The 24,501-nt window shown below is 37.8% G+C and overlaps 1 protein-coding gene across 2 annotated transcripts in view; it reads left to right on the forward strand.

The window, feature by feature from the left end:
* The first annotated feature begins 417 nt into the window (after positions 1-417).
* hs3st1l1 (heparan sulfate (glucosamine) 3-O-sulfotransferase 1-like1) overlaps positions 418-24,501 on the forward strand; it is a 28,814-nt gene continuing 4,730 nt past the window's right edge. Inside the window, exon 1 of one of the 2 annotated variants that reach the window (XM_055029115.1) lies at positions 418-690. The gene's annotated coding sequence lies outside the window, so the exon portion shown is untranslated. Of the gene's footprint in view, positions 691-12,711; positions 12,732-24,501 lie in introns of those variants that run through there. The other variant, XM_055029116.1, reaches the window with a different exon arrangement.

Here is a 24,501-nt window from a genome sequence, read left to right on the forward strand (position 1 = left end):
AGCAACTCTAACCAGGTGGGTTTTTAGTCTAGATTTAAAGGATCTCAGTGTTTCAGTTGCTTTGCCGTTTTCCGGAGGTTTGTTCCAGATCTGTGGCGCATAGAAGCTGAATGCTTCTGTATGCTCATAAATATCAATCTGTAGAATTTTAGAATTACTTCTTGAATTACTAATTTTCAGTATCGCATTGCAAACAGTTTGGACTCGTTGGTTGGTTTCTGTGCACATGAGACCAAAAATAGAACCTTCAAGAAGCTGCGCAAACTATTTAAGGAAATATGAAAGACAAGCTGAGCAGAAATGGTTCTGCTGAGGCGCATCAGTGAGGGGAGCACCTTGTCCTGACCGTCAGACGGGAAACGGCTCCTCCCCGCTTCCCTCCTGTCTGCCACGCAGAGCTGAGGCGGTGGCGTGGCCACGGCGCTCCTCCTGCACACAACCTCGGAGACGGAGCCGAGTCGTCTGCTTTGAACAAACAAGCGCTCCGTTCTGGCAGCTGGGAGTCTGCTCGCTTCCGAACCAACTCAGTGATGACAGTGGCCGTGGGAAGGGACGGACGCGTTTGTTGTGCGGGGACCGGCGGGACGCAGGAGCGCGCTCCGGTGTTCAGCATCATCTACATCCTCCGCTCCTGAGAGCAACCCGAACCCGAGAGGCGCGCTGGGATCAGCACCAAACCCGCCGGAGGAGGTAACCAATGATTTATTCTACTTTATGAGACTCAGCGACGCTTTCATGCAGGGACTGACTAAAAAGATCATTTAACATTTGATGTGCAGGAGTACAAATCCAGTCATCTGTTTTGGGGTGAGCTGCATCTGTTGTGTCTGAGCTTGTCTGTCACTCAGCTGAGCGCTTTGTCTTCTCTCTGCAGATCACATTTAAACCCTCTGTAATAGAGTATTGATCAAGCTAATTAAAATGCTACATTCAATAAATTGGCTCCAGAAGCTTCGAGGAGCACATTGTTCTGTAGGATTATCCCCTGTTCAGTGTGGCACAAACTAGTTTCTTTAAAAGTTTTCCCTGAAATCCGTGAAGTTACGGCATTTAAAGATGAGGCAAAGTTCTTCATCCAACCCTGAACACTGCTGCAAGTATAAAAAGTGACTAATCTCATGCTGTAGTTGCAGGGTAGACTCAATCAGACAAGAGCAGCTGATGATAATTACCACTCTCCAGCTCTTGGTGGAAATGTGGCTCTGCACACTGCCTACCCTTCACAGCACCACATCTCCTATATCTGATGTTAGACCAAGCCAAGTGAATTTCCACTGGATGCAAATTGCCACAGGCTGTGCAACAATTCACCTTTGATTATGAGCATGTAGGTGTTGGCTTCATTCGAGCCGGTGCTTTCAGCTCGCTCAATTTCTCAAAGGCATTAGTTGGTATTTGATTGGAATAAGTTGTGTAATGACATTTAAATGAAACATAAGATGCTGTTTATCAGTATCAGCCTGATCCTGTCCTGCAGCTAAAAGTCGTTTTTAATTGGTTTGTATTTAAAATAGGTTCAACCTTTTTGTAGTTGTTCAAGCTGAAGCTGCACAACAATCCTCCAGAGGAAGAAGTGGGTTGATGATGTTCTTGCAGCTCTTCATAGGTTCAGACAGCTCATTACATTGAGATATGTTAAATCTAAATGGTAATTCACAGCTTCGTTTGATCTGTATGAAACTGACTTTCAGTTATATTGGAAATTTGTCAAAATAAAAGTGATGTGCACAGAAAGATCCCTACACTAAAATAAATCTTGTTAAATATATTAACGACATCTAATGCCTTCCTTGTAAGGATGTGTAAAAAACCTTAAAATAAAAGAATGAAAACATTGTTTTGTAACATATTAACTCACTGGACATTTTTGAAAGAAAAACATTTTATATCAGTAGGGAAAAAAAACAACATGTATAGAAATAACAGTTTCAACCAAAATCACCAGTGGCACCATTATTGGTACCTTTTAATTAACTATTAAGTAAAATGAAAGAGAAGCACTATTTTAATTTATACTTCACTTTTTGAGGATGATAAGCCTCTAGGAACTTTAAATGGATAATTTATGAATTTCTGTTCCTCTTAGATATAACATTTCCCCAGGGATGCCTCCACAAACTGATTCTAATTCTAAACTGGCCCAACGCTTGCTTAGCGCCGTTCTTTGTGTTTCCCACTGTTGTGAGCTCTGACTCTGGCACCAATGGTAAATGTTTGAATACATGGAGATTAGTCGATATAGTAAAGTTTGACATTCAGACTCTGATATCATCACTCAGTGGCTGTGGTGTTCAACCATAGCAATGAGAGGGGGAGGAAAATGAGGAGATGGTCTCTGACCTCAGAGAATCAGAAACAAGGAGAATCTCCACATGACATGCAGGATGCTTTGCATCTCAAAAAGGCCACCCAAATTGGTTGGACTTCATAGATTCTGAAACAGCAGCACAGCCCGAGTTCACTCCCTGAATTATCTTCCATTTGTCACCTCATTGTTGATCGCCAAGTTTGAAACTCACAAGTTAATCCAAATATGAGAACAAGTTAGGTTAGTCATGGAATAACATGAACTCAGTCTTTCTGTTTCTTGAAATCCAACTCCTCAGAGTTTAAGTGAGTCATTAAAGCAAAGACCAGAGCTAACAGCTGATAAATCCTGCAGTGAATGCTCTATTTGTTTGAATGCTGGTGTAAAATGATGCGATGTTTGCAGTTAAACCAACACAAAAATACAAAATAAAATGGTCAGAGATTTTTACATAGTACAGTTAAAGTAACCAAGATGCTTGTTGAAAAACTGTTAAAATCCAAAAAGATGATTGTTTTTACCCTCTGGTCACTAGGATGGAGAAGAACCAAAGGTAGACTTTTCACATTCTAAGTGAGCAGGATGTAAGGGAAATTATAAAAACCCTAAAAGTTTTAGACCTGCAGCATAAAGACACAAAGCGTCACCAATTATCCATAACAATGTTTAGATGCTATATTGATGCCAAATAACTGTTTAAGTTGTAATTCTGTAAAAATAAACCAATGAATAAATGTTGTAAAGCAAAAATAATAATGAAAGTTTGATTCCCCTAATTTTTTCAATGAGATTATGCTACTACAATAAAATATTTTAATATTTGTTACACATCTTGACATTGAGTCCCAATAAATGTGACTTGCGGTGTATGGAAAAAGTGTTTGATAAATGAATCAAAAAAACTTATATAAGAGGAAACAATTTGGTGAGAAAATGATTTATTTAATGAATGTAAAGAACAGCAGGCTACAGTGAAAGTGGGCTCATCCTCATTATTTTTATATCAAACTAATCAACCTGGATGGATAAAGTGTTTCCACTTCTTAATCAGAAAAAACACCCACTTTCATTTGTTTTTATTTTTTCCTGAAGCTAATTGTTAGAAGCAGGACTGGGGTTCCAGAGATGACAAACTGACAGTAAGAAAGCGTTTATGTTTCTGGCCGTAAAGATGGCAGTGGTCTGAAGATGTGTTATGATTTCTAAATCCCGCCGGGAATCCTCCAGGTGTCTTTGTGATGTATGACTGGACAAACACGGCGGGTCAGCGTACACAACAATATGAGCAGAGTTCCATATGGGAATGACAGAAAAAAAAGAGGGAAGAAGCCATTTCTTGTGTACAATATCTCGTTATTAGGTTTGTGTTTGATGGAGTTTATCCAGTTGGCTCCACTTGAACAGAGAGGAGGGGAGGAGGAGAACAAAAACAAAACAAAAGTGCATTTTCTTTTCCACATGTTCTCCTAATCACAAGCAATCCAAACTAACAAGAGAATGGGATTAATATTTGATGAGTTTCTGTTTGCCGAATTAAAGGATGAAAACTATTAGCTAGGGCATACATGAGATTTGTTAAAAATGCAAATTAATTCCAGAGTTGTTCTCTTTTCCTTATTGTGGGGGCTGGTTAAGATGCCTTTATGGAACCAGCTTTACACGCTGTCAAAAGTGCACAACAACATTTGCAACATTTGAGGTAAAGCTAAGGTGTAGCAGAAATAAATAGAAATGCAAATCGTATGTGTCTGAATGCAGAGGCAGGTAAAAAGCTTATTAATTATCTAGGTCAGATAAATGCATTTGCATTTGATTGTTTGTTTGCCTTTATAAATATGGCACAAAGTGTATTATTTCTAAAAAATAAAAGTTGGGGAAAAGGTTATCCAAGTTAAACTTCTGACTAACTGAGCAATATCTGCAGCTGAATTACTGTCTGCTTTAATATCACACCATCTTTGACAGGCAATCCCTCCTTTCAACAAATGGCCACTAGTGACACCTAAAGGTGAAATTGTAGATTGCAAACAACAGAAAACAATCCACCTCAACTGTAGGAGTAATAATGGTAATGTTTTGGGTATGTCTTGAATTTCAATGCTTTACAAAACTGTGCATCATTTGTCGCTGTAGCTTAAGTCACAAAACTAACCAGGATTCATCTCACCATCATGTACCACTTTTCTATTTCTAGTTTATTTTTGCGCTTAGCATGAAATGTTGACAAGACAATGACGTTTTTCAAAAAGTACGAAGGAAATATGACACTGACACAGAAGCAGACAAACATTCAGCTAAACGAAGCATCAATGATGCAGCTCCTGAGATCAACATAAAAGCAAAATGACTTCCTGTGATAAAAACAGCAAAGAGGAGAATAACAGGCAGAATACACAAGAACTGATGCAGAGATGAATCAGTGAGTGATGACGATATCGTTAATACTGTTGTCATAACACAGTTTTAACACACATTATGTTGGTTATATGAAATAAGATAAACGTTTTGTAGCTGTTCAGAAGACAAGTAATTTTTGTTTTGGGGACTTTATCTTTATCACAATTAGCAGCAGATGTTTAGGTAATGAAACAGCATGGAGTTTCCCAGAGGAGCTCTCATTAAGGTGTCATTTACAGTTCTTAAACTCTTCCCCATACAACAGCAAATCTAATCACAATGGGATAAGAATGTTTTTGTCCTAAACTGATAATGGGCTGAATAATAAAACAGACTGAAGTCACTGTGAACAATCTGCGGGACAACAGATGTTAACCAAGTGCAGCTTTGAGCACAAAACGACCACAACACTGCTAATGTGGCTCCATGTTAGCTTCCTACTTCAATGTTTGTTTTGTGGTATATATCTGAGCTAAATCTGACTTTAATCTGCTACTTACATTATCAGCTAATGTTCCCACAAAACCTGGCTTTAAACTTTGTTATAAATACATCTTAACAAGTTTTGTGCTTCCTCTAAAAAGCACCTCACTAATGTACTTAGTCTTCTACACAGAAGAGTGTTGCTGTTATCACGTTTGTTTTATTTATTTTGACTGGCTGGTGAAAAGTTATTGTCTGTCTTGCTGAATGTAGTTCAGTGTGAGTGGTGACATTTTTTTTAAATGTTAAATAGAAGCTGACATGTGTTTGATAATTGGTTGATTTTCTTGCTAATATGCATTCATGTCCCTTTTAAACTTCTGAATTTAGTCGTCACTGCTCTGCTCTCCCTGGACTTTTTGCATGATGTCAGATCTGAGTTTTTGCACCTTGCACATCCTCCATTATGATGGCCGTTTATTTTGGATGTACTTCTGTGATTAGGTCGCCCAGGCATAATCCCTCACCCACCCAGCATTGTGATATTAATGTCATACAGAGGTTATTTTATTTGTTGACTGGATCTTCTGTCTGCCTCCCCTGAGGAGTGATTACTGATCAGACCAGCATTTTCATATCAGCCCTGTGGGAGGAAATTAGAGGATTAGCAGCAACTTCTGCGTGTTCCCTGCGTATCTTCCAGGCTTCCAAATCCTATGGAAGCCATTGTTATTTTAAGTAGCTTGGCAATTGAGTGTGGAGGCAAGCTTGCACTCCCTCAAGCCTTCAGAGGAACAGAACCACAGAGAGTTAGCATTTTGGAGCTAGCTTTTTCTGCTTTACATGTCCTTTCATGATGTGAAAATGAGCAACTGAGAAAGGGCTGTGAAGCTGGCTGCCAGGACCTCTTCACTCCCGTCCTTTAGTGCATGCATAATAGATAAGTGACTGCAACTTACAGTACCAGGGTATAACTAGGCTAATACTCAGATTTGCATATTTGTGCCAAATTCCATAATTCATGACTGCGCAGCAGGCAGCAATCCACGGTGCAAAGTCCCACATTCTCCATGTGATCGTCACCATACATCACTGGTCATAATTCAGCGTGACGGCTAACAAAAATGTAGGGAAAAGGTAGCATACAGTATGAATTGACACGCTGCTGCTGTGTCCTCATTATCAAAAGCCTCCGTGTCTGAGCTCAGCCTTTAGGGAAAGGCTTATTAAAGACACAAAGAGTCTGATGATGCCGTCTTACAACAGGTTGTTTTCTGCTTAATTTACTGCCATTCTGAAAGTGAAGGGACGGAGGACTGGAGTGGGCGGACGAGGAGACGAGAGACATTGCAAGGGCCTTCGAGTGAATAGATCTCACAAGCCACTTTTTCATCAAGAGGGCGAAGAAAGGCTCGATGCAGCCATCATTGCCTTGTGTTATAAAGAAGATTTATCATTCCACTTGATGATGGGCAAAGTTATTTATTCATTACTTTTGTTCCTCGCCTGCCGCAGATGAGACAGGCCCATGCCAGCTCTATTTATCATTATTGTTTATAGTCTGTCATATAGGCTTTATTAAGAAACATCTATATAAAAAGAAACGCACTGCAATTCAGAAGTTTAAGTACATACATCATGGATGTGACTGCCTTTCTCATTTTTGGGCTTTTAATGATTTACTTAATGATTTTCTCATTTTATGACATCTTTAAAAAAAGAATTGGGGAAAATAATTTAAATAATTTGAAATGATTGTAGATTTTCTCAAATCTACCAAAGATAAAGATTATATATGCAGGCTTAGATTTTTATAGAAACGGCTTTATTGTGTGGCGAAATGTCTCTTAACTCTTTTAGCCATTGGTGAGCATCTGACATACTCCCAGTTCAATATCTGACAGATTCTGAACTGGTAAAGCTCCTGTGAACTGGTTTTGAAGTCGGGGAAGGCATGAAGCAAAATTGACTTTTTTTTAGCTTTACATCATGTCATGATGTCATTCTCTTGTCAAGAGAGTGTTGCTTTCCATCAAATCTCCCCTTCAGAGCTGCAGTCCCCACTAGACTAGTGGCAGCAGCAATTAGCAAACACCTGCTGAGCTCCTACAAACTGCAACATTTCTGATTGTAAACCTCATCATTGGTGGGCATGGTGATGCTTTGTTAAGATGCCAGTTTTGATGAGTCAAATATGTCTATGATGCAAAATCAAATTTCTTTTCTTTAAAGTTGTGTTTTTTATATATACAGGATCTTTCTGACAACTCAGTGTAGCATAGTTACATGAGTGTGTTATAAAATGGCACTGTGTCTCTGGAGAATACAAACCGCCCCCTAATTATCTAAATACGGTTGCATATTTGCAGATAATATCATGCAACTCTAAATTCTTGGTGGAAAATTAGCCTATTTGTGGATTTGCTTTGTTGAGCAGATCTAAAACATTTGCAAAAAGCAGAAAAAACTTTTGGGACAATGCTGCCGCTCATGTCACACCTGGAGACTTGCATAAAGATGCAGCTGTTGTTGCTTTGTATTTTATATTGCTGATTGAAAGTTCGCTTTTGTCCCTCTTAGCACCAAACCACATGACGCCAGTATTGGTTGAAAACTTTAATTATCCTTGAAGGTGTTGATTTCGGAGCTTGCGCTTCTTTCCGTGTTGGTGCCTTTTCAATTTGATCCGTTTTCTGTCATCTGAAAGTAACGCTCTCAGTCATATGTTTGAAATATGGACGCAGGTAGTTGTTCCAACCAGACTTTGATACCAATGACTCATAAACTTGTTTTGAAAAACATAAAGTGTGTTACTATACAGGTGAAACTCTGCAGAGTGTGATTGAGCTACCTTTTACTCAGGGTCATTTAACCAACATGCCAGCATATTTAGTTTTGAGGCTGTGTGGATTTAAAAAATTCACCTAAAATCAACCTTGTGTGTTCAGGAACATGAAAAATCCATAATAAATATCAATAATAAAATCACTTCATAGCCTGGAGGATAAAAATGAAAGGAAAGATGAGCACACCCCAGATTATTGCTGCTCACACTTATTTCCATTTACAACTACACACAGTCAATAATTAATATTTGGAAAATCTGCTTCATGAATAGTAATTTTTACAAGAAAGTCACAAAAAACTGTTTAATTTGAAACAGATTTTAAAGAAGTCATGGACTTATTGGAATATTTTTTATCTGCTCATGTTTTACCACATTTAGTGAAGAATTAGAGATAGTTCAGTCCGAGAACAACAGTAAACTCTGCCTGGACAGACTCAAACATTTTTAGATTTAAAACAGTTAGGAGACGGGGATCAATATTAAGCTTCACTTAACAAGCTATCACAAAATGAAAATGTGAGCATTATTAAAAAATGAGAGCACAGAAAATTCTTAATTAAAAGATCCGATTTTAACCGATAAACTCTTGATTCTTACCCCCACAGACACACTGGCTGCCCATCAGTAGACTGGATCTGGATCCAAATGGGACTTGTTAAAGAGTGCATGTAAAAAAATAAACAGAAAATCAGATGGAAAAAAAAGAAATCTGACTTTTGAAATGTCATAATGTCAAATGCCAATGAACCCAGAGTGATGAACACCTTATATTTAGGTGCATAGATTTACTTTCTCCTTCTTAGTCAAAATGGGTCAAACAGAGAATTAACACAGAACAATAAAAACATTTTTAAAACACTTTTTTAAAAAAGTTGTATCATTATCAGTTATTAAGACAGTAATTGAAAAATGTGACATTTTGTTGCAGAGTTATGAAAATGCACAGAAAAGGAGTCTAACTGAAAAGTTCTAGAGAATAATTAGAAATGTAGCTACCAGTGTTCAGGCTCAGGTTGAAAAGGTTTAGAACAAGTCATGAACAAGTCAATTAAGCTTATGTAACATAGTTGAAATTGTTCAGTTTAAATTCTGCTAGAATGGGTTTCATGGTTGTCCTGTGGTGAGTGTTTTTTTTTGGCGCCCCCTACTGGTTGCCTATAAAAGGAGGAAGAACTGCAGATTCCACACAGTCTGTGGGGCACTCTACTGTGGTAGGTCAAGTCCAGTTTCTTTCTGAAAAGTAGTGGTGGTTGTATTCTGAGACTAACGTGGAGTTTTGTTGCAGTACCCAGAACTGGTGGACCAGTAGGGAGGCTTACTGTGTTTTTCTTGTTATTGACACTCATTACAGGTAATTATATTATGTTAAATATCAGAAATTTATGTTGTCAGTTATTTTTCAGTTAAGTTTGTCAGTTTGTTTATTATGTTGTCGGTTTGCTATATTTGCCTGTCTGTCAGTTTGTTTGTTCTGTTTCAGTTAGAGGTTACTGTTAAATAGTTTGTTAAATTTGACTGCTGTCTATGTTTATTTTCCTGATTTTATTTATTTATAAGAGAAAGATTGTATGAATTTAATTTGAAAGTTGTGTTATCAATGAAAATCCACTATACGATCACCTGTTATAAAAATGTATTTGTAGTGATTATTTGTAGGACACAGTCTGTCAGGCACTCTACTGTGTACCCAGAACTGGTGGTCCAATAGGGAGGCTTACTGTGCTTTTCTTGTTATTGACTCTCATTACAGAAATTCACCCAACTGGTCTCCGTCGTGTGCTGTATGTGGGGGAAGAAGTCACACTTAGACCTCAAGGCTGGACTTAGAAATACAATTTAAATTCAGATTTTCTTTTTTTTAGAACAGATACTAAAAAAGGAGACTCTTTCTATTACACGGCTCAATGTGCTATCTCAAGCATCCTTGCCAGACAGCAGAATAATGACACGACTCCCTTTGTCACTCAGACCAAAGCAGGAAGTTTTGTGCCGTTCTGAATCATGAGAATCATCCCCAGAGAAGATCGTTCAGGTCTTCAGCTCTGGATGCTGCTGCACACAAAACTCAGACTGAAGAATGTAATAATGTTAATATAGAGGGATGTAAAAAGTGTTAATTTGTTGACGTTAGTTAAACTATTCAGTGAGTAAGATGACTTGTATTCTTTTGTTTTTATTCTATTACACATTAATTCTGTGCATTGTGATTTTCCTGATAACTGAATGCTAAAATAGACTCTTCCTGAGAATGGTGATTTCCTTTGTTATTGATATTCAGGATTAGCAGCGACTACTTGTATTTGTTCCATACTAACATCAATACCGAGAAATCCAACTTGCAAAATATTTATGCAAGCTGGGAGAGAAACACGGTTCATGTGTTTACTTCATTTTGCCTTTGGGGTTATCTTGGCCTCAAGGTTAATTTAATGCTTCTAATCTACATGTGCTCTAATAGTTTGTTTCAGATCGTCATCAGAACATTTTTTAAAGCGTTTGTTTCCTTTTCCAGAAGTAGTTTGATTTCTTCTCACAATTTCGACAAAGTTAGAAGAAAACATATTTCTTCAATCTTGTCAAATGACAGAAAACTTGTAAATCTTAAAACTTTGTGGATCTTCCACAGTGAAAGTTAAGCCACAAGAAAAAAGAAGAACGTTCCTAAAAATAAAAGCGTATGCATTGTTTTACTTTATGTGCCTAAAAGTAAGGAGTATGTACTTTTTACAAAAATAAATGTTAAGATGACAGGAACTGAACAGGAATGCAGAGCCTTGTCAGAAAACTTAAGATGAAAAAAAATATTTTCCAGCAGAAAAATGACCCTGAACATTCAGCCAGAGCTTCAAAGCATATCCATGTTTCAGAACGACCTAGTAAAAGCCTAGACCTACATCTCAGAGAGAATCTGTGAAAAAACTGGATGTTTTCAGACGTTCATAGAATCTAACTCAACTTAAAAACAAAACAAGCAAAAAGAAAAAAAAAGAATGACTAAAACACTTTAAATGAGCAGAGCTGGTAGACATGCTCGACTTCGGGGCAGTGGATATAAATCCATAACACTTTTTTTATTTTTATTTGTGAAAAATGTGCAAAGCATATATTGGGATATTATGTTTCTTCGATACATTGTGGTGGTTTTATTATATGAAATCACAATAAAACAGATTGAAGTTTGTGGTTGTAACATCGCAGTGTTAAAAGTTCACAGGGTAAATAGTTTTACAAGGCGCTGGATATGAGCGCAATAAAACCACAATGTACATTTTAACAAATATTCCTCGTGGCTCCGTGGCTGCAAACCTGAACACAGACACACCTGGATGTCGACGTGGAAACGTGTGCTTCTTTGTGTCTCTTCGCTGCCGTTAGCCATAAAAAAAGAAAATGAGATAAAACCAAAGACAGAGTAACAACATCTTGGAAAGTTCAATTTCGGTTTTAAGAGGAGCAGTATTTCCCTCTGGGCAGCAGAAAGGCGGGAGCTCTCCAGGGTTTTCTCCTTCCAAAGAAACAAAAAAAAAAACAACAGCAAGATGAACAGTTTCTTTCAGCACCTCGGACAGCTCCCTGCGAGGCTCCAGACTTTGTTGCAAAATCCGTTTTTAACACCACGAATGAGACGTCATTAATCCAGATCCTTTTCTCTGTATCCTACTTTGTTCCATAGTCTTTGTATACTTCCTTATAGAGCATCTAGATATATTTTCAAACCTTTTGACAGCCAAACAAAGAGTTTTTCCATCCTGGAAGTTAATGATAACATATGTTTTTATTTATTTTGAGAAAACAAAATCTTCTCTTATGGCACGAATGTCAAGAGTTGCTTCCTGTTAAGGCAGTAGAAGTTTAATTTTGCTTAACCTTTCCTTGAAATGTTACACAAAAGCTACGTTTTCAAAGAACAAATAAAAATCAGTGTGAATATATTTCTAGGTGAAACGCTGGAGCTCCTCAGACACATGTAGAACATATTTCACCGTAAATCACACCTCAATATCTGTTAAATCCTCTTACTCAGCTGCTAAAAGACTCGCCGATCAACTCCAAAATAAATGAGCACATATGGCTGAAACGAGACGTCTAAATCCAAGCAAATCTCCTCTCACACAGTGGAGCGATGCAAAATGTAACTTAGCACATTTAAAATGGACATACCAAATTTAGCACTAGTTGTGCAGGTGTATGATTAAAATATTATTAAAAAGTTCATTTATTTTTGGTAATACAACTCACAATGTTTTCATCTATTGACCTTGGCATTTTGTTCATTTCCAAAGACTGGAATGATTAACAATATGAAATATTATGACTGTGACAAAAAGGCAAATTGAACAATTACTCCTGAGTTTTAAAGTGTTTGCGAGTTTGAATATTTTTTCAGACTTCATTTAGGTTGAGTCTTAAAATGAATACATGGAAAACTTTTGAATAATCTCAGTTGTATAATCCAGAAGTTCTTTTAATTTTTTAAATAATATTCTTGGGTAATCTTTCATAAAATTAACACAAACTGTTGTATTTTGTTGGGATGACCAGAGACCTGACAGACTTTGACCTGGACTATTTAAACCAACATGTCCGCCTCCGCATGTTATATCCATTTAATGCAAGGCAATAGGATTGAGGTGTGTGGGCTGTGATCCGCTTGGTTGCTCCGGATTTCTGTAAGGATTGGATTAAGCACCCGTTGATACGCTAACCTCTTTACACTCATTGTCTCAGTTGGTCTCGCAGAGATGATGCTGAAAGGTGAGCCTCGGTTATTATTCTGTTGCTTTTTATATTGAAATAATATATATATTTAAATTGTCAGTCTGTCAACTGGTAATGAAATGAACTGTCGATGTTGTTATAGCTATTTTATATTAAAGTTGGTCTTGGTGCCCAGTTTTTAAAGCTTTTTGCATAAAAATGGGATTTTAGCGGCAGTATTTTGGAAAAAACTAAACATTATCCCTCTTTTTTTCACAAATTGAGTAAATGTTTCATTGTTTGAATATGTTGATTTTATAAATCTGACATAGTTTTGCTCATCTTTCTAAGGTGCAAGTTGGACAAAAAGCCAGATAAATTACATAAATGTGCGAAAGGTTTCATCACTGCGTTTGTAACTGAAAACTAAATTTGATGAATCGTCTACATTTACAGGAACAAGTTTGTGCACATATAAGCTTCTCCAGCTAAATGTAAATACTCCCTGCTGGTGCCCTGTTGCACATCCAGTGGGTGGTCAACAGAAAACCTCAACATGCATAAAATATTAATGTCAAAAACAAATGCAACACTTTTTTAAAAATCAGCTTCTATCATTTGGTTGCTAAATTAGCATGTATGCTGCCTCTGTTTATCCCACAAAAAAACATTTGGACATCTAACTAAAGAGGACATGATATAGCATCATTGTAAAATTATGTTTGCATGAATAATATTGAAAAACCTGCTTTGGAATGGACTGTTTGTTGGTTGCAACATGCTAAAGGTCACTGAGAAGATTGGAAACAGTTATAATCAAATTTCCAAATGTTGTTGAAGCCAGGGATGAAGCAGCTGCTACAGGAAAAAATGACACAACTTTCAAAAGGTGCACCTTAAAATAACATCACACCACTATAAATACTCTTAAAAAAGCTAACATTTAAACATATGACAATTTCTTCAAACTCCTTGTTGCATGTTTACATCAGGGCAAAGAGTTGAAATAAGCTTTTTGGCAGGAGAATTTGAACTTTATTGAATAAATGACTAATTGCAATATAAGAGCTGTGAATGGACTCTGAGGTTTACGGTGAGAAAGGTGAAGAATTTAAATAAATTACTGACAGGTCTTCTCTTTCTGAGCTGCTGGAGTTTGAAATGATTGGAGAAAAAAAAGTCTTAAAGCTGAATGTTTGGAGCAACAGATGCTGTAATTTAATGCAAGGCGCACCCGCATGGGAAAACTCATTGCCCAGTAAATTAAACCATTACCTCCCCGGTTGAAGTTAAATATGGAGAAATTACTCATTTAATGTCTGATTACTGGCTAATACAGCCGTCTAAACAATGGCTGCTCCCTATTCCCGTGAGGAAAATCGACTGTTTGGCAAGACGCAGCCACCAATAGCTCGTCAGGGTCACACTGGAGTTTTATTAAAAGATTCACGCTAAGAAGTCAAAAAAAAAAAATCATCTGTTAGGATTCATTATGAGATGGCTCCCTAGTCTGGAGATTTGTCTTCATTATCCAGCCGAGCAACGCCCAGATAACACCGCCTCATTTGCTTTCCGAGCTTCAATTTCCCCCTGAACGATAATGCAGCGACTCTTTTGTGGGCTGTGGTAAAGACAAGCAAGCCATTTTCGATATGCTTGCAGGATTACAAAGGTTAATCATCAATTTAAAGCTAATCTTTGTTAAATACCAAGAGAAGCGTGGTCTGTGCTCGAAACAGATATTATCAGACAAACTGCGGAGCAATCCAGCAATCCAGAGCCTGATGGTTAATCTGGGCTTTGGAGCAGGAGCTGATGGAAATTGCAGCACACTTCCACTGTTTGCTAAATTTAGGACTTCATTCTGAAGGGGCTAGCCTTCTAGCTTTGTTTTAGAGCAGGACCGGTGTGACAGAACTCCCTTTACCCGTAAAACGCAGAACTTTCTGCCGACCCAACCGGTGCCTCATTGCAAGGATAATTAAGGACAAGATTCTACAGTCTGCATCTGGGAAAATAAGTAATTAATTTTCGTATTTTTTTCCCCCCTTTTTATATGCAAGCAACTTGGTAACACAAGATCCTAGTCATTATCTCTCGACTGGTTAAAGATGTCTGCCAAGCTGGCTAATTAAAATCTGAGTGACTTTCGCCTTTTATCCCAAACACACGTCTGTCAAAGGTGGATGAAAAAACTAAACACCAAACTATTTAAATGATGTGGTTTTAATAATATTGTTGTGTGCTTGTAATTTATTTTTCATGACATATTTTTATTCAGTAGCTAAAATTTATCTTAAAAATCATCTATTACATACACAGATGTAGCAAGAACTTCATAGATTAAATTTTAAGGGTTGCATAGAGAAAGATTTTAATTAGAGGTGCACGGCTATCCTTAAGATATTTACTGGAGTAAATATGTTTTAAAAAGTCTTAAGTTATACTCTTGTTTAAATGTAACAACTGGGTGAGTCTATCCATTGAGACTAGCATGGTAATTTTTTTGTAAACAATTAAGAAACAATTTGTGGCACCACAGAAAATAATGTAGTAGAAATGTCAACAATTCCAATGTTTAAATTAGTATTTTGTCTGCATCTTGCAGGTGCTGCACTTCTGCTCTCAAAATATACCTTAAATAGACCAAACAACAGAAACAACAAATAATATGAATTATGAAATCTGTGGAAACAAAACTGTCCAACAAACCATTGAAAATTTTCAAAAGACAAGTTGAGACCTTTGGCATCCTAAATTTAAACTCTGTCAACTTCATAGACATCTTATTAGAAGTAACTTTCACTCTTTAGCCTTGGTTGTGAATTATAAGTGGAATATGAATAAACTGTTACGACATGATAGAAAAATACTGAAATCATTCATGACACAAATTTCTGCCATCTTTTCAAGGCCATCTCAGTCCATAAGGAGGCCTGCTGCATAAATGTACTTTGAATTTTCTATATTTTTTTTCAGTGTGAGTTTATTGGACCAGGAAGTGCTGATAGTTTTAGATTTTAATCAAATTAAACAGAACCAGCTTCATATTGTTTTGTCAAACTTTTTGCTAGTTTGAAAATTTGCATTTCCTCTAAACTCAGCCGTTTAATATCTCCCAATAATAGGAAGTAGAATCGGCTCACCTTGATGGGAAAGGCAGTAATTCCATTGACAAGACAGGCTCCTTTAATAAAGATAAGCCTCCTAGGAAATCAATAAGCTGAACTAATTTAAAAAAAAAAGGACTCAGGCTTGTCTGGACAAACATAGCTCCAGCTCCTAACCAAACATTTTAAAGGGCCTTGTTCATCGCTGCTGTTGTCTCTGCGTCGCTATCAGGCACAGTTACAAAGCAATCTAGTAACTCCACAGATACCCCCTCTCTGATTCCTCTTACCCCCATTAGGCCCAGTGCTGCTGGGTCCACAAACTTCTCTAATTAAGAATTGGTTTCCGGCAGATTCGCACATAAAAACGGCCGCTGCTGCAGAACCCCCGGTGATAAAAACAGTTATTGGACCCACGACCTCTTTTGCCTCTTATCTCCCGTAAACTCTTTAGCTGGGTTCACAGGGCAGCGGAGGCAGTGGAACGAGCAATAAGCCTGAGGGGAATCGTGAGCAGGACTGATGACTTATTCATGAACAATGGCACAACAAGATGGCACCGATAAAACAATGAGAAGTCCATATACTGCAGTGTGCCGTGGTCCTGATGCGGCTTCTGTTGACTAATCTATGACTGCTCATCAGTTCTGCATGCAAAAGGATACTGAGTGCATGAGAGAAATAAAGAAATAACAAGTTACACTCATTAGCTTTACCAGGGTACTAACTTAAGCTCTGGGGTTTAGCATTACTCTGGCTTAGACAAAGCTCCGCTCTGCTATCAGAGTCACCCTGCTGAAGTGACATGCTGTTTTATTCCCTCTATCTTCTTAACCTGATTCTGTCACAGTGCCAGATCCGCACATGAGTGGATACTGCCATTAAGTCACTGACGGCTCCTTGCAGCTTTACAAATGAGTGAATTATTTACATGTTCCTTACCTAACTACCATGCCTTGAATTAAGGTTAGGCCCACAGTTTGGGTGATCGGGTCTTTAAAACGGAGATTGAATCTTTAGATGTGTCACAAAGGCTAAGGAGGAGAATAAAACAACAGAGTGGTGTTCTGTGCTCCTTGGAAATATCAGCAAACAGAGCCTTGATGCCTGCAGAATCTCAGTTCTAAGGCAGATGTTAAACCCAGCTGGCACGGGAGTTTTCATCCGCTCTCAGGCAGAGTTTCCAGCTTGCGCAGAGGAAAGCTAAAAACAGCTTAGTGCCACTCGGGCAGCAGTGTGGAGTCCTTGCAAAAACTAATGCTGTAAACAATTAGGAAGCCCACGAAACAGAGCCACAATAGGTAAGACTGGGATGATTTGCATCCTGCCTTTCTCTGCCCACTGAAGCCTCTGAGGTGCTCTCTTGCCTGAGAGGCAGAGCATCGCCACGGGGAAATGGAGCTGCAGATTGTTATTATAGATAAACACTTCTTTTACAATCTAGTTTGCCCTGCAAGTAGGAAATTACAAGGCTGTTTCTCAACAATGAGCACAGAGGTGACCGGTTTTATTTGCCTGCATGGTGCAAGTGAGCACGCTCACAATGGCACTCAGAAGTTATTGGACAGCTCCGGTGCATTGTTAAAATGCTACAGGAACTCAGAGATGGCTTTAGTTGTGTTTTTTTACACAAATATGCAGTTTGTTAAAATTAAGAATGTCAAAATAATTTTTTCTCCCTTAGTAATGTATTAGTACTTGTATGCAAAATATTTTAGACAGAAGTAACATGTGGATGAAAGTCATCTTTGGTTATTGTGAAACAGTTTTTGTCTAACAGTAAATCACTAAACTAAGAACAAAAGATGCAGAAAACGTATTTTTCTAACATGACAAAAGATGCCAATAGAGTAAATCTAAAAATTTGTGCTAAACTATTTTCTATACATTTCCAGCAAAGAACCTGATCAGTTCCAGAAAACCTCTGCTCAGGTCCAGGACAATTGTGTAACATGACAATTCAGTCCTGGAAAAGTGAGCAGGGAATATATTTTGTAGTACTACCATAGTATTTGTCCAAATATCAATCTATTTCGATCCTATTATGTAAACAAACCTCTAAAACAAGCGCTCTGCTTTAGGGTCCGCTCATTTTTCAACACAGCAAACCGGAGCGCCACCCACATCACTGCAGAGGAGGTCCCAGTCTGTCCATCCCACCATGCATATTTGGTAATATTAGATATTAACAGAAGCACAAACGAACAAAGCATCTCCTGTGGTGAGCAAGAGAGATTAGCGGAGCAGCAAACTGATTATTTTTCCTACTTATTAAAACAAACTTCATTATTTTTGACTTAATTTTTTAAGCACCTACAGTGTGCAGCAAGCCAAATCAATGTCTCCCTAGTAGTTTGACAAATTACTAACCCCAGAATCTCCAACAAAATATTTCTTCACTGGTATGTAATATCCACAAAACGCAGCAGAAAATATTAAATGACTGGTTTAATTGCCTGCTTTAGATAAGCATTTTGATTAAAACAATGACTTTGCACGTATTAAACTTAGCTCAGATGAACGACTGAGTCACCACAGTCTCTGATGCTGCTGATTATGTTACAATCAATGACCAGCATGCAAGGCGACAACTTGAATTACTTATGCAGATGAGGTAGCTTGATACTGAAAATTCCCATCCAAGGTCAAGGTTAGGGTGAGAACTGCATCCCAGAAATGTACAGCTGTCACTGTTGGTCCGACACGTTCCTCATCTGCATATCTCACAGGTACGCTTCACTGATTTGTCACTCACGTTCACTGGGAAAAAAAAAATATAACCTTTATTCCTGCATCTAATTTAGAAGTCCAGTCTGGTTAGTTGCTGGTCAGAGCAGCCGGCCTGCGTCTCTTTATCTAGCGTTTGGAAATAATTCCCCACTGCTACTGCATTTGGTTTGGTTTCCTCTAACTTTTTAACGCACCAACATCGAATGCAACCATTTTGCTTTCCAGTGGGAAGCGGTTGCAAGTTAAATACATTATTACTAGCTCGCAAACTGCTGCCTTGTGTTGAATCAGTTCAGCTCTTGGCAGGCAACGGTGCATCGCAGAAGGTTCGAAGACTAAACCTGGAGTTTTGCAGTGTTGAATACATATTTGTGATGATTAAAAAAAAAAAAAGCTGGCAGATCTGAGCAGAAATCCTTCCAATTGGATATGTATGTGCCAGAGTGTGAAAAGATTTCCAAGTTATTTAGGATTGCATACACACACCAGCTGCAGTTTAGGAAAATGAACAAACTAAATATCTTAGTTAATACCTTAAACCTGAGAACACACTTGTGATATTTGCATACCTCAGTTAGTATGTATTATGCAACTACATTAGGAGAGCAGGTGCATAATTTAAAGCAAAGGTGGTATTTCTCTCTGTAGCTTTTAAAAGATTATACAGTACAGTGAAGAAGAAATGCTTACATACACTAAATGTGCATGGATATAATAATTTATGACTTAGATTAAATTCAACCTTTTTTTTCAGAATTGAATGATTAATAAATAAATGGAATATTTTTGTAAACATTAATTTTCATAATTCAAATTTTGAACGCTTGTGGCTCTGACTCATTACACAGTATGGAGTATTTGGCAGAACCTTCAAATTATCAGTTAAATGATGAAGGTTCAAACTGGGCAATAATCTCAAAGAAACTCCCAAACTTACTTTGGAACCAGTGATGTGTGAAATGTTCTTCCTTAAGTCCCAACTGCAATTGTTTAAAAATGTAGGACTTTACCTAGAAGCTGGTGTTTCAGGAACCTTCTGACAACAACAGCATTTGTCATTTATCCTGCTAGAATTATGCACAAAGTTTATTGGCTTTAAAACAGCATGTGACTCTGCAGCTTGATAAGGAACATTTATACAAATTTGATTGAGTTTTTGTCAATAAAAAAAAAAAAAAAAATAAATATATATATATATATATATATATATATATATATATGTATATATATATATATATATATATATATTTCATATACTGTATATGAAAATATAAGATTAAAGCTGTGTTATTGTGTATTTTTCAGGCCTTGGTGCCATTTCATAGCAGAATCAACAAAATTTTACTTTCAGGTGTTATAATGACTTAAAATTAATTTGAGTTCTTAGTTTGATGCCTTGAAATTGGGCCTCTGTCTCTTTAAGAAGCTCCTACTCTTTCCAACACTCTGCCTACACCATGAGCATAATGTTCATCCGTTATGCCGCTTATGACAGTTCTTAGGAGCGTTTGACTGAGAAGTTGTTCCTATGAAGACGTGCAGCTCCATCAGGTGTTTACAAATTGCTGCTGCCGCTAGTCTGGAGGAACTGTGTGGAGAATCAACGGCAGGAAAATCATTGTTTTTAAAAATTTTGTTGCATAGTTATTCCATCCTGGCTAAAATATAAGGTAAGTTACATTATTAAATGGCCAAAATAAAATGACATTCATATGTATATAAGCTTCTCATTAGCACATATATACTCTAAACAATGTCTTTTTCTTTAATTTGCTTATGTTTGTAATGTCTCAGTCAGTAAATCATTAAAGTATTTACCACATCAACCTCATCAAAGATTAACCACCATCCTCGCAGTTCATTACACGATGCCCTGCTTTTTATTTCATAAAGCAATTCATCTATAATGCATGCATTCACTGCAGTGTTCAGGATGCCTGCGAGACCGGAGAAACACAGTGGAATTCCAAAGACCCACTCTAAAGTTGGTGCATTTGTTTTGATTACGTCCGCATTTCACAAACCTCCCCTCTTGTGATAAACGGTGGAGTAATTACTTTACATGGAGAAGATCAGACTCATTGTGCAAAGCTGGGAACGTACGATGTGGGAAGCGCGATAAGATTTACAGTAGCATTAAATTGGCAGGATGAAATTAGATTTATCTGCGGCGATGAGGAGGCTGCTGCGCTGAGTGGACGGCGATGCGGTGGACAGCATGGGTGCTTTATCAGAAGTGGCAGGTTGAATAAGGCTCATCAGGCCGCTCTCTGATTGAATCCCCTGTTGTTTCGGACGGGTTTCAGCGATTCGATGTCGCTGGGATCGGTCTCCTCCACTCGTCCGAGAAATCTGAGCAACTTGGCCTTTTTCATCTGCAGAAAAATGCCTACAGGGAAAGCAGACGACATCAGATGATTTCCCCAAATAAAACCGAGAGCACTGACGAATGCCATCGCTAAACACGAGGAGCTCGGGCCAAAAGAATGCTCCAGGGTAACCATGCCTGCTAGTGAGAGAACAATGACACATTTAAGCTAGGTAGCTACAGGGCTGTTGCCATGGTGAGATTCACACCTCTGTGTTTTTGGTTTGACTCATCTGATTTGTATTTATATCCTTGATGTATCAGAAAAACCAAACATCCTCATCCTGAGTATCATGTTAAATTGCTCAAAGTTTTTGTTTAGTCAAATTTTGCTAATGCAGCATAAACATATATTTGTTTATGAAGCACATGAAGTTGGGTGCTTAATGCTTGATGTTTGCACAGATGGCAGTGGGCAGACGGACTGGTAATTGGAATAGCCTTCCTTTGCACAGCGAAATAGTCTGCAGTGACAAAAGTAGCTAAAAAGAAAAGTATGCAGGGAAAGTTTAAATCAGCGAATGAAAGATCACAGTTAAGCAGCTGTAATTAGTGCCTGAGGCCGCTTGTTTCTGGGTGCACAGGACGTGACACATTACACCCTCTTCAAGCATGGTAATGAATGCCTTAGCTGTCATGCGGGTGTGAGTGGGTCATTGTCTTACTCATGCACGCCACAAATAGCCAAATATTGCTTTCCAATATCTGGAAAGCAATATTAATATTCTTCTCTATAATATTTTCCCACTGAAACAAAGGAAAATGATTCTACCTACTTCAAGTATCAATAATAAATCTATGAGAAAATTGTGAATTACAGTCAAGTGAGCTAGTTTGCTAGAGCTTGCGACAACAACGATTTAAGGTCAGAAAAAAATAACCTTTTGGATGCTTGCAAAAGATCTAGAAAGTGTGGAGTGCAAATGAATTCTGCCCCTTGTTATTCTGCTATTAGGACAACAGTTATTTATGCTTTAACGGAAAAATGTTGGACGAAAAATGCATCACCGCATCTCCATGTGTTAACCCAACCACAGCATCCGTCCATATGTCAGTGCCCCGTTGTAGAAGGATATGGTAATGACTTGATTTAAGATAATATTACCAGAAAACCAAATCCATGTTTCATCAGCGTTAGGGTTAGGTTGGTATCAAAGGTGTTTGGTTCAGTTTTTCCAACAATGATTAAAGTATTGAACCATGTATTTAAAGAAAACTGAAATTATCTGGGGTATTCCATCCACTAGGTGGCCCCAGAGGAGAATATTTATAAGATTCATCAGCTGTTTTCAATCAATTGTAGAGTTCATGTAATCTTTAAATAATTTTCTTTACAAATCCTTTGAAAACATCCCAACCTGTTTGGTAACAAGATGGCATGTCATGGGTCATGTAAACCAAAGTAAATGAAGCAAAACTACTTACTTACCTTTTAATTATAGTCGAGTCATTCACACAGCAGTATTCCTTTACATATTGAGACAAAATATTACATGTTTGATTCATAATGTAAGGTTCTACTTTACTGTATAGCTACACTGATTATTTTTATTTAAAATTGATTTCCCTGCTTCTTTAGTGCGAGATCACCAGGTCTTTGATGTGGGAGGGGAAGGGAAAAAAAATCCTTCTTTTTGACAAGCTGAATGTTTAGGTTTTTGTAATATAACCTGTTAAAGTGAGCCAGGAAGCCCACTGTAAACCAATATTCATCCATAATTTAAAGGCAGTCCTGTATGTGGGAGAGCTTCAGATGGATGTGTGTAGGTGGAAAATGTACTATGTGTTTTTATTCCTGCCAGCCGGCAGGAGAAAGAATCTACGGAAGAGATGTTGGAGAAGAGGGGAAAGTGCAGGATGAAGGTGCTTGTGCGATTTGGTCCCACGGGACGGCTTATTTGGAGGAAGGGCCAGAGCATCCGACAGGAGACGACCTTAACGACGCTTTAAACCAGTGAATCAGAAATAACTAAAAACACAACAGGATTCAGAAAACTGCAAAGAGAGCAAGGACTGCACGCTGTTCTGCTTCTGATTGCATTTGATTTAGTCCTGATGAAAACAAACACATTCTCAGTTACCAATAGCTATTAATGTCTTGTAACTCTTTAAGGTTTGACACCAGAAAAATGAAAAGTCCCTCAATATTGATTAACTTAATATATTGAATAAAATTATTTGATTGATATTTATAAATCCCTTTCTGAACCTATTTAATAAAGATGCTCTTTGCAATCAAGCATTATTGGAATAATAATTATATTACGCTAACATCTCTAATGAGTAGTTATTAAAAAAGAAAACTCAGCCGCTGCTTACAGTACCTGCTGCCAGCCACAGTTAATTTTCCGGGGTGCTGAATGTGAATGAGGAATAGTTCTGCAGACGTATAGAGGAGGTTGTTTGGGTTAATTAGAGGGAGCGAGGCTTCCTGCGGCGTCTGGAACCTCTGCAAGCCTTTCTTTTAGCCCGAAGTGATGTAACGGCTGCAGGCTGCAGACTTCAGGCTGCAGCAACTCTGCTGCTCCACTGACTGACAACTTAAAGTGGTCAGCAAGTCGGCCTCTAATGTGTGTTGGTGGTCAAGTGGGAACGAGGTACAGGTTTGATTTTGGCATCTCAGTGAACATGCATTTAGAGTCCATTCATCGGCGTCCAGCAGAGGGTGGATAATATCCCATGTGTGAACAGCAGGAAAACATCTTGAGCATGAGTGGACTCTTAAAGGACTAATTTGCTGAGGATTAATTCAGGCAAAGTGTGATCTCTGCTCCCTGGCCCCTCACTTCTAGTGTAATTAAAATATGTCAACCGTTTTGCAAATAAAAAAGAAAACCAATCCAGCATGATTCAGGAGAAATGCTTAAATCATAATTAATAGGTACCATTTCCTTTATAACTGACCATACAGAGGATTGTGAATGTGTGCAGATCTTTGTTCATATTCTTTTGATGTTGTAAAAACACAACTTTGCAATTGTTGTGTTTCTACTAAGAAAATAATTGAAAATCACACATGACTAAGCTTTCCCACATGATAAGTCATTAAAATCCTGACATCAACAGATGGAAAGAGTTACATGAGATATATTCATGATTCACCCGAGGAAACATTGTCGTCTTGTTGAAGCGACAAACCTCTTGTACTTGGGAGCGGCTATTGTATGCAGCATTCGGGAAATTGTAGTTGGCAATTTTATGCAACAAACTTAAGCTTGAAAAAAAAAAACTTAAGACTTTGGATAAAACATTTTAGATTTGATTGAGGAAAAATGACTTGACTTTAAATGAAAGATGATAAACTTGACTGTAGACTTCTAACCAAAAACGTGAGACTCAAGAATTCAATTGGATTTTGGACAAAAGATCCGATTTGGACTTTTTATGAGACACTAAAGACTTGGATTTTTGAGCTAAAGCCTGAAACTAGATTTGAACTTCTGATGAAAATGTGTGATGAAAGTATAGACTTGGACTGGCTGAAGAAAAACATAAAATTTGACTTGGACTTTGGACAAACAACTCACGATTCAGATTTAGAACTTGTCCTCTAAAGAACTGAGAGTTGGTTTGTGCAAACATGAATGATTGTGAATGTTTTTCTCTTTCTGTCCGTTAA

This window comes from Poeciliopsis prolifica, unplaced genomic scaffold (assembly GCF_027474105.1).
Source record: "Poeciliopsis prolifica strain line A6 unplaced genomic scaffold, Auburn_PproV2 SCAFFOLD005, whole genome shotgun sequence".
NCBI classification, from domain to species: Eukaryota; Metazoa; Chordata; class Actinopteri; order Cyprinodontiformes; family Poeciliidae; genus Poeciliopsis; species Poeciliopsis prolifica.